We start from the raw sequence: 9674 nt of genomic DNA on the forward strand, positions 1-9674 counted from the left end.
TGGCTTAATGTAATATCCTTGTGTTCTGTGACTGTTTCACTGGTACTGGGTCAGAATGGCTGGAGTGTGTCACGTTGTCTAATGATTGGAGACAGGCGCAGGAATACTAAATGTTTTTTTTTTTTTTTTCTCCACCTAAACGAAAGAGCGAGGTGTAAAGCTCTAAATAATACACGGGACGAGACCCGTAAAACAAGTGCACAAATACACGTAGCATGGAAGTCAATACAACAGCACAGGTACTCACAGGACCAACGGACATGGGGACAATAATCAACAAGGACAATGGGGAACATACTAATCAGGGGGAATGGGAACCAGGTGTGCGTAATAACAAGACAGTCCGGGGTTGGTGGTAATGAATCCAGTTCAGTGACCCGGGAAGGCCGGTGACGTAGACCTCCGGAGCAGGTGAACGGAATGAGCAGCAGTACCGGGGATCCGTGATAGTGTGCCTTGATGGGGTCAGCAGTGGAGCTGTCCTGCTCTTACATGTATTTTGCATTACTCATCTCATATGTGTATATACTGTATTCTATTCTACTGTATCTTAGTCTATGCCGCTCTGACATTGCTCGTCCAAATATTTATATATTTTTATCACATTCCTTTACTTAGATTTGTGTCTATTGTGAGTATTGTTGTGAAAATGTTAGATATTACTTGTCAGATATTACTGCACAGTTGGAGCTAGAAACACAAGAATTTCACTACACCCACAATAACATCTGCTAAACACGTGTATGTGACCAATAACATTTGATTTGGTCCCAGTAGTAAAGTCACAACAACCTCTGGTTCACCAAAATGGATGTTGTGGAGAATTATTTGATCAAGAAACAGCAAAGGGAGCACCCCCCTATTCACATCGACGGGACAGTAGTGGAGAAGGTGGAAAATGTAAATAGTCCACCCACACAGAAGAAGAAGCGGCAACATTGCCTCTACAACCTGAGGAGGCTGAAAAAAATTGGCTTGTCACCGAAAACCCTCACTAACTTTTACAGGTGCACAATTGAGATATATCACCGCCTGGTACGGAAACTGCACCACCCACTTCTGCAGGACTCTCCAGAAGGTGGTGCGGTCTGGCAAACGCAAACTACCTGCTCTCAGGACACCAGCAACCGATGTCACAGGAAGGCAAAAAAGATCATCAAGGACAATAACCACCTGAGCCACTGCCTGTTCACCCCGCCATCATCCAGAAGGCGAGGTCAGTACAGGTGCATCAAAGCTGGGACCGAGAGACTGACAAACAGCTTTTATCTCAAGGCCATCAGATTGTTAAACATCCACCACTAGCACAGAGAGGCGGCTGCCTACCTACAGACTTGATATCATTGTCCACTTTAATAAATGGAGCACTAGTCACTTTAATAATGCCACTTTAAAAATGTTTACATATCTCACATTACTCATCTCATATGTATATACTGTATCCTTCAATATCTATTCTTTACTATCAATTGCATCTTAGCCGCTCGGTCACTGCTCATCCATATATTTTATACTTATACAGTTGAAGTCGGAAGTTTACATACACTTAGGTTGGAGTCATTAAGATTCGTTTTTCAACCACTCCACAAATTTCTTGTTAACAAACCATAGTTTTGGCAAGTCTACTTTGTGCATGACACAAGTCATTTTTCCAACAATTGTTTACAGACAGATTATTCACTTATAATTCACTGTATCACAATTCCAGTGGGTCAGAAGTTTACATACATTAAGTTGACTGTGCCTTTAAACAGCTTAGAAAATTCCAGAAAATTATATCATGACTTTAGAAGCTTCTCATGGCTAATTTACATAATTTGAGTCAATTGGAGGTGTACCTGTGGATGTATTTCAAGGCCTACCTTCAAACTCAGTGCCTCTTTGCTTGACATCATGGGAAAAATTTAAAGAAATCTGCCAAGACCTCAGATAAATAAAAATTGTAGACCTCCACAAGTCTGGTTCATCCTTGGGAGCAATTTCCAAATGCCAGAAGGTACCATGTAATGACCATCGTTATGTTTGGAGTAAATAGGGGGAGGCTTGCAAACCGAAGAACACCATCCCAACCGTGAAGCACGGGGGTGGCAGCATCATGTTGTGGGGGTGCTTTGCTGCAGGAGGGACTGGTGCACTTCACAAAATAGATGGCTTCATGAGGCAGGAACATGATGTGGATATATTGACGCAACATCTCAAGACATCAGTCAGGAAGTTAAAGCTTGGTCGCAAATGGGTCTTCCAAATGGACAATGACCCCAAGCATACTTCCAAAGTTGTGGCAAAATGGCTTAAGGACAACAAAGTCAAGGTATTGGAGTGGCCATCACAAAGCCCTGACCTCAATCCTATAGAAAATTGGTGGGCAGAACTGAAAAAGCTTGTGCGAGCAAGGAGGCCTACAAACCTGACTCAGTTACATCAGCTCTGTCAGGAGGAATGGGCCAAAATTCACCCAACTTATTGTGGGGAGCTTGTGGAAGGCTACCCAAAACTTTTGACCCAAGTTAAACAATTTAAAGGCAATGCTACCAAATACTAATTGAGTGTATGTAAACTTCGGACCCACTGGGAATGTGATGAAAGAAATAAAAGCTGAAATAAATCATTCTCTCCTATTATTCTGACATTTCACATTCTTAAAATAAAGTGGTGATCCTAACTGACCTAAGACAGAGAAGTTTTACTAGGATTAAATGTCAGGAATTGTGAAAAACTGATTTTAAATGTATTTGACTAAGGTGTATATGTAAACTTCTGACTTCAACTGTATATTCTCATTCCATTCCTTTTCTAGATAGTGTATATTAGGTTTTGTTGTGGAATTGTTAGATATTACCTGTTAGATACTGCCTCACTGTCGGATCTAGAAGCATAAGCATTTTGCTACACTCGCAATAACATCTGCTAACCATGTGTATGTGACCAGTAAAATTTGATTTGATTTTGATTTGATCAGCGTTCTACATTATACTTCTTAATTCTGTACTGTAGGTGAGGGGAGATAGAATGTAGAACTCTATGTTCTGTACTGACAGAAGACACTGGGAACAGCACAAATACAACAGCAAACAAACAGTGTGTGTGTGCAGGCATGTGTGTAAAACAACAGGTTTCCTTACATAAGGCAATGTCATCTAGTGACATGGAATGACAACTAGAAACTGCTACATGTCTCAACGACCTGTTCATCAATTTGTCCTTCGAACTCATCCAGGGACATCAGGTCCTAGTGTTTTAGGTTAGCTTGGAGGGAATTCTAGATCAGGGGCTAATGAAATGATTTTTTCCCATGTTTGGTTCTAATTTTCGGTAGTGTTAGCATTAAACAAGATTGAGATCTGAGTTTGTATGTGTTCTCATTTCATGCTAGAAGAGAGGATATATAACATGGCAGTTTTCCTTATTAAATGGTTTTCTCAATAAGAATGTACCAGTGTTTGAGCCTGCGTGTTGCTACTGATGTCCACCTGACAGCACTGTAGAGATCACAATGGTGAGTTAGACGTCTCTGCATATAACACAGAGTCAAGAGCCTTCAGTGGAGAGCTTGAGTCTTGCACATAAATAGTATCATCATTGTCCAACACAGAGAGAAAAGTACAACAATTCAACTCCTTTCTAGCTTTCAAAGGAAAAACAATCTTTGTGCCGGTAAATTAACCCAATACAATGTTATTGGTTCCATTGTACTTTTGGGACAATGCTATTAGTTTCATTGAACTTTTGTGACTATACTATTGGTTCCATGTTATGTATTTCGATTGTGCCTGCTGTTTGACCTCCTGTCCAGGGGTGGAGCTGGAGAGCACCAAGCTGGTGATCAGGTTCCCAGACCGCTAGATGCAGAAAACCCCTCCCTCTCCTCAGAGGACCAACCCTATAGGCCTTAACATCTCCTCAGCCTCCCAGTACACCTCCACAGGGTAAGGACAACCTTCTGTTGGTCAAAACGTCAACTATCATTTATAAACATATATAAGCATTTATAATGTGTTAATTATGAGTTATTCTAAAGTGTTACCAATCAACTCATATAAACTTTTGAAATGTACAAAATTACAAATGACTGAAGGAGCACAGGCATGCAGGTGCTTGTGTTGTCATTCTCTCTCTCTCCCTCCCTCTCCCTCTCCCTCTCCCTCTCCCTCTCCCTCTCCCTCTCCCTCTCCCTCTCCCTCTCCCTCTCTCTCCCTCTCCCTCTCCCTCCCTCCCTCCCTCCCTCCCTCCACCTGGCCCAGGAGGATGGCTCCCATCAATGTTGACTAGTGTTTCTTCTGGAGGACCACCGGCTGTCTCTATGGTTATTTTATATAACCCTTATTTTACCAGGCAACTTGACTTTGGAACACATTCTCATTAACAGCAACAACTAATAGTTATAGTGGGGAGAATAGGGGATGAATGAGCCAATTGGAAGCTGGGGATGATTAGGTGGCATGAGGGCCAGATTGAGAATTTAGCCAGGACACCGGGGTTAACACCCCTACTCTTACGATAAGTGTCAGGGAGTGTTTAGTGACCACAGAGAGTCAGGACACATGATTAACATCCCATCCGAAAGACCGCAACCTACCCAGGGCATATGGGATATAGTTTTTAGACCAGAGAAAAGAGTGCCTCCTTCTGTCCCGTCAACACCACTTCCAGCAGCATCTGGTCTCCTATCCAGGACCAACCCTGCTTAGAATCAAGCCAGCGGTCGGATGCAGGGTGCTATGCTGCTGGCAAACACAAGCCTGTCCAGAGAAGAAGAGACAGGAAACCATGGTAACCCTGACAACCCTGGCCACCACGCACCGTCCAGATGACAGAGGGAGGAAGAGGAGAATAATGAAGATTGAAGAAGAGGATGAGGGACTGTGTCCCTACTTTAAAAGGGAACAGGAAGCTTGGACAGAATGGGGGTGTTGGGGGGTGTTACCCCTTTTGTTGTCCTCTGACACACAGCACAGACAGCACACTGGACATACAGTATGAGTGTTTGAAGTGTCAATCAAAGTGATGAGGAGTGCACCTCTGATTTCCTTTCCCCCCTCCTTCTCAGATGATGTCATCTCTTTAATTATTTGTTATTCTTATCTCTTACTTTTCTTGAGGTATTTTCTTAAAATTGCGCTGTTGGTTAAGGGCTTGTATAAGCATTTCACTGTTGTATTCTGCGCATATGACAAATAACATTTGATTTGATTTTGATCATTCAAACTTTGAGGGGGTTGTTGCCCAGGCATCAGCCTCTACAACAACCATGTTGTAGACACTAAAGGGGGTCATTGCAGAGTTCCCCTCCATTTGATGCAGCTGATGAGGAGTGTAAATTGAATGTGTTTGTAGAATAGAATGAATGACATCATGGAACTGACCAAATGTAAATTGAACTTTGTCCTGTTGAATATAGAACTAAGAGGGGCAAGGCAACACATTCCAATATATTATAAACATTCCATATAGAATAGTCAACATATTGTTAACATGGTTCTGTATTTAAATTAAGGTGGAAATGGGGGACATTTTGTCCATTTTAGAAATGTAGGGCCCATTTTAATACAGTAACCTTCCTTTTCTGACATGCTGTTCTGGTCTTCATGCATGTTAATGTCTTAAAGAGGAAGGAAAGGACAGTTCTGTATCAGCTACTTGTGTCTTAACTACTTTACATATGTATCAACCACAGAACTGACACTTACGAGCAGTTCCCACTCACTACCATTAAGTTGACTCACTGTACAAGACCTCACCCCTTCACTTCACTCTGTAGGTACTCTTGACAATATCTTGAAATATAGTTTCCTGTTATTTGTTTTCAGTAATAAGTCATTTACTTGAGGGTATTGTATCATTTTACTTCTTGTTATGTTTTGGTCTGTGTTTTGGTTGTTACATCAGGGTCAGTATTCACAAAGTGTCTCAGTGTAGGAGTGTTGATCTACATAGTGATGAGATGATTAACCAGGGTAAAAAAGACATGCAGACAAACATTGTAACACTGCAGTGTGTGTGTGCGTGTGCCTGTGCGTGTGTGCGCTCGTGTGTGTGTGTGTGTGTGTGTGTGTGTGTGTGTGTGTGTGTGTGTGTGTGTGTGTGTGTGTGTGTGTGTGTGTGTGTGTGTGTGTGTGTGTGTGTGTGTGTGACACAGTGGATTTATACTCAAAACATAAATGCAACATGCAACAATTTCAAAGATTTTACTGAGTTACAATTCATATAAGGAAATCAGTCAATTGAAATAAATGAGGCCCTGTTAGTCACAGATACATAACAAAATAAGGTGTGGATCAGAGAAGCAGTCAGTGTCTGGTGTGACCACTTGCCTCATGCAGCGCTACACATCTCCTTCGCTGGCTGTTGATTGTGGCCTGTGAAATGTTGTCCCACTCCTCTTGAATGGCTGTGTGAAGTTGCTGGATATTGGCGGGAACTGGAACACGCTGTCGTACACGTCGATCCAGAGCACCCTAAACATGCTCAATGGGTGACATGTCTGATGAGTATGCAAGCCATGGGAGAACTGCGACATTTTCAGTTTCCAGGAATTGTGTAGAGATTCTTGTGATGAACGGCACTAGAATGGGTCTCAGGATCCCGTGCATTCAAATTGCCATCGATAAAATACACTGTCCGTAGCTTATGCTTTTCCATTACCATAATCCCACCTCCACCATGGGGCACTCAGTTCACAACATTGACATCAGCAAACCACTCGCCCACACGACACCATACACGTGGTCTGTGGTTGTGAGGCCGGGTGGATGTGCTGCCAAATTCTCTAAAACAACGTTGGAGGCGGCTTATGGTAGAGATATTAACATTACATTATCTGGCAACAGCTCTGGTGGACTGTCTTGCAGTCAGCATTCCAATTGCACGCTCCCTCACATCTGTGTCATTGTGTTGTGTGACAAAACTGCACATTTTAGAGTGGACTTCTTATTGTCCCCAGAACAAGGTGCACCTGTGCAATGATCATGCTGTTTAATCAGCTTCTTGACATGCCACACCTGTCAGGTGGATGGATTATCTTGGCAAAGAATAAATGTTCACTTACAGGGATGTAAACAAATTTGTGCACACAATTTGAGAGAAATAAGCTTTTTGTGGTTATAGAACATTTTTGGGCTCTTTTTATTTCAGCTCATGAAACATGGGACCAACACTTTACATGTTGAGTTGATATTTTTGTTCAGTATAGATGAGGGCCCTTTAGCACCACACTAATAGGGAGTAGGGTTTACATCTATACTGTGTCGGTGTAACACTCGTCGTTAGGTGGAAGAGAGGAGGACCAAAGCGCAGCGTGGTAAGTGTTCATGTCTTTTTAATAAGCAACACGGAACACTGGAACAAAACAATAAACGAAGAATAACGAACGAAACAGTACCGTGTGGCGAACAAACACTGACACGGCAACAAACACCCACAAACCAAAAGTGAAACCCAGGCTGCCTAAGTATGATTCTCAATCAGGGACAACGATTGACAGCTGCCTCTGATTGAGAATCATACCAGGTCGAACACAAAACCCCAACATAGAAAAACACACATATACAGCCCACCCCAACTCACGCCCTGACCATACTAAATAAAGACAAAACAAAGGAAATAAAGGTCAGAACGTGACAGTCGGATGTGTGTTTTAACTTTTCTACATCCATAACAACCAGCTCTCTAGACTTTGATACAGACTTTATGGGCCTTGCCTAGAGATGCTCTCTCTCTCTCTCTCTCTCTCTCTCTCTCTCTCTCTCTCTCTCTCTCTCTCTCTCTCTCTCTCTCTCTCTCTCTCTCTCTCTCTCTCTCTCTCTCTCTCTCTCTCTCTCTCTCTCTCTCTCTCTCTCTCTCTCTCTCTCTCTCTCTCTCTCTCTCTCTGTGTGTGTCATTGAACCAATCATTGAACCTGGTGGTCAGTCTTTAGGCTGCTGTACAGCTTGACGGACGGTAGAGGATTTAATATTTATACTGGTCCTGTCTCCCTGTAGCGCTGTCTTAGGCATCTCACAGTACGGACATTGCAATTTATTGCCCTGGCCACATCTGCAGTCCTCATGCTCCTTGCAGCATGCCTAAGGCACATTCACGCAGATAAGCAGGGACCCTGGGCATCTTTCTTTTGGTGTTTTTCAGAGTCAGTAGAAAGGCCTCTTTAGTGTCCTAAGTTTTCATAACTGTGACCATAATTGCCTACCGTCTGTAAGCTGTTAGTGTCTTAACGACCGTTCCACAGGTGCATGTTCATTAATTGTTTATGATTCATTGAACAAGCATGGGAAACAGTGTTTAAACCCTTTACAATGAAGATCTGTGAAGTTATTTGGATTTTTACGAATTATCCTTGAAAGACAGGGTCCTGAAAAAGGGACGTTTCTTTTTTTTTGCTGAGTTTATATAACACAATAGAACAAATGTTATGAGCCTGCTTCATTTTCAGTAATGAGGCCCTGTACCCCATTTACAGTTTATACTTCAATGTATCAGGTGGAGTTATTCACCAGCTATAGAGTGAGTTGTTGTTTATGTTTCTGAGACTGCAGGGTGGGAGATGCAACAATGGCCTTGAGAACAGCAGGAAGTGTGTTGGTGGTCTTTCTCTGGTCTGTAGCAGGTATGGTCTCATTCCTATCTTTTAGGTTATCTGTTTATCAATCTACAGACATTTCTAAAAGGATAAGAATCATAATGATATTCTGGTGTGTTTTGTTAGGAGTCTCCACTTCACTTTAAATAGTTATCTTTCACACCTCACTGAGTGATGCTTATCTGTGGTTTCCATTCACACTCAACTCAGCAACCATGGCAACAAAGTGTGGATAAACCCTACTGTCATTGTGAGCCAATAGACCTTGTAATACCCTTGTGTTCTGTGACTGTTTCAGTGGTACTGGGTCAGGATGGCTGGAGAGTAACTTATACCACTCAGAGTATCTGTACCGTGAAGGAGTCAACAGTAGAGCTGACCTGCTCTTACACATATCCCAGTGGTACAGTCACAACAACCTTCTGGTTCACTAAAAAGGATGCTGTGGGGAATCATGTGAGTCTGTTAGATGACCCAGACTACAAAGATCGTGTGACGTACAGTGGAGATAAGAAGAATGGTCACACCCTGACAATCACAGACCTGAGAGAGAGTGACTCAGCTACGTACAAGTTCAGATTTATAACAAATCAGACCGGAGGGAGATTTACTGGTGAACCTGGAGTCACTCTGTCTGTTACAGGTACAGTTACATTCAATAAATCTAAACTGTTGAATTCCATTTAGTTCTGGACAATTGTCTTGGTTTGTATTTCTGGAGCACAAAATAATCTGAAACACAACTAAAATAAACCACAAATTCATCCAACAAGCCTGATGTAATCATTGCATGCTATGAATATGGACCAAATACTAAACTTTTTACTACTTTAATACACCTATAAGTGAATTTGTCCCAATCCTTTCGGTCCCCTAGAATGGGGAGACAATGTACGAAAGTGCTGTACTTTCTAAACGGTTCACCTGATATGGATGAAAATACCCTCAAATTAAAGCTGCCAGTCTGGAGTACAGAGACAAAATAACAACTAAATTGTCCCAGTACTTTTGGAGCTCACTGTAACTTCCCGGAAGAGCACTTTATTCTTAGTTAAATGTAAATATCTACCTCAATTACCTCGTACCCCTGCACATCGACTCA

General features: G+C 42.2%; 1 long non-coding RNA gene across 1 annotated transcript; it reads left to right on the forward strand.

Annotated features, from left to right (window-relative positions):
- Positions 1-5724: 5724 nt before the first annotated feature.
- On the forward strand, positions 5725-8912 carry LOC120018306. Its single transcript, XR_005472207.1, has 3 exons — positions 5725-5754; positions 8522-8599; positions 8871-8912. It is a non-coding gene; the product is annotated as an uncharacterized LOC120018306 (long non-coding RNA).
- Positions 8913-9674: the final 762 nt, after the last annotated feature.

The sequence above is a fragment of the Salvelinus namaycush genome, chromosome 2 (assembly GCF_016432855.1).
Source record: "Salvelinus namaycush isolate Seneca chromosome 2, SaNama_1.0, whole genome shotgun sequence".
In the NCBI taxonomy this organism is placed as follows: Eukaryota; Metazoa; Chordata; class Actinopteri; order Salmoniformes; family Salmonidae; genus Salvelinus; species Salvelinus namaycush.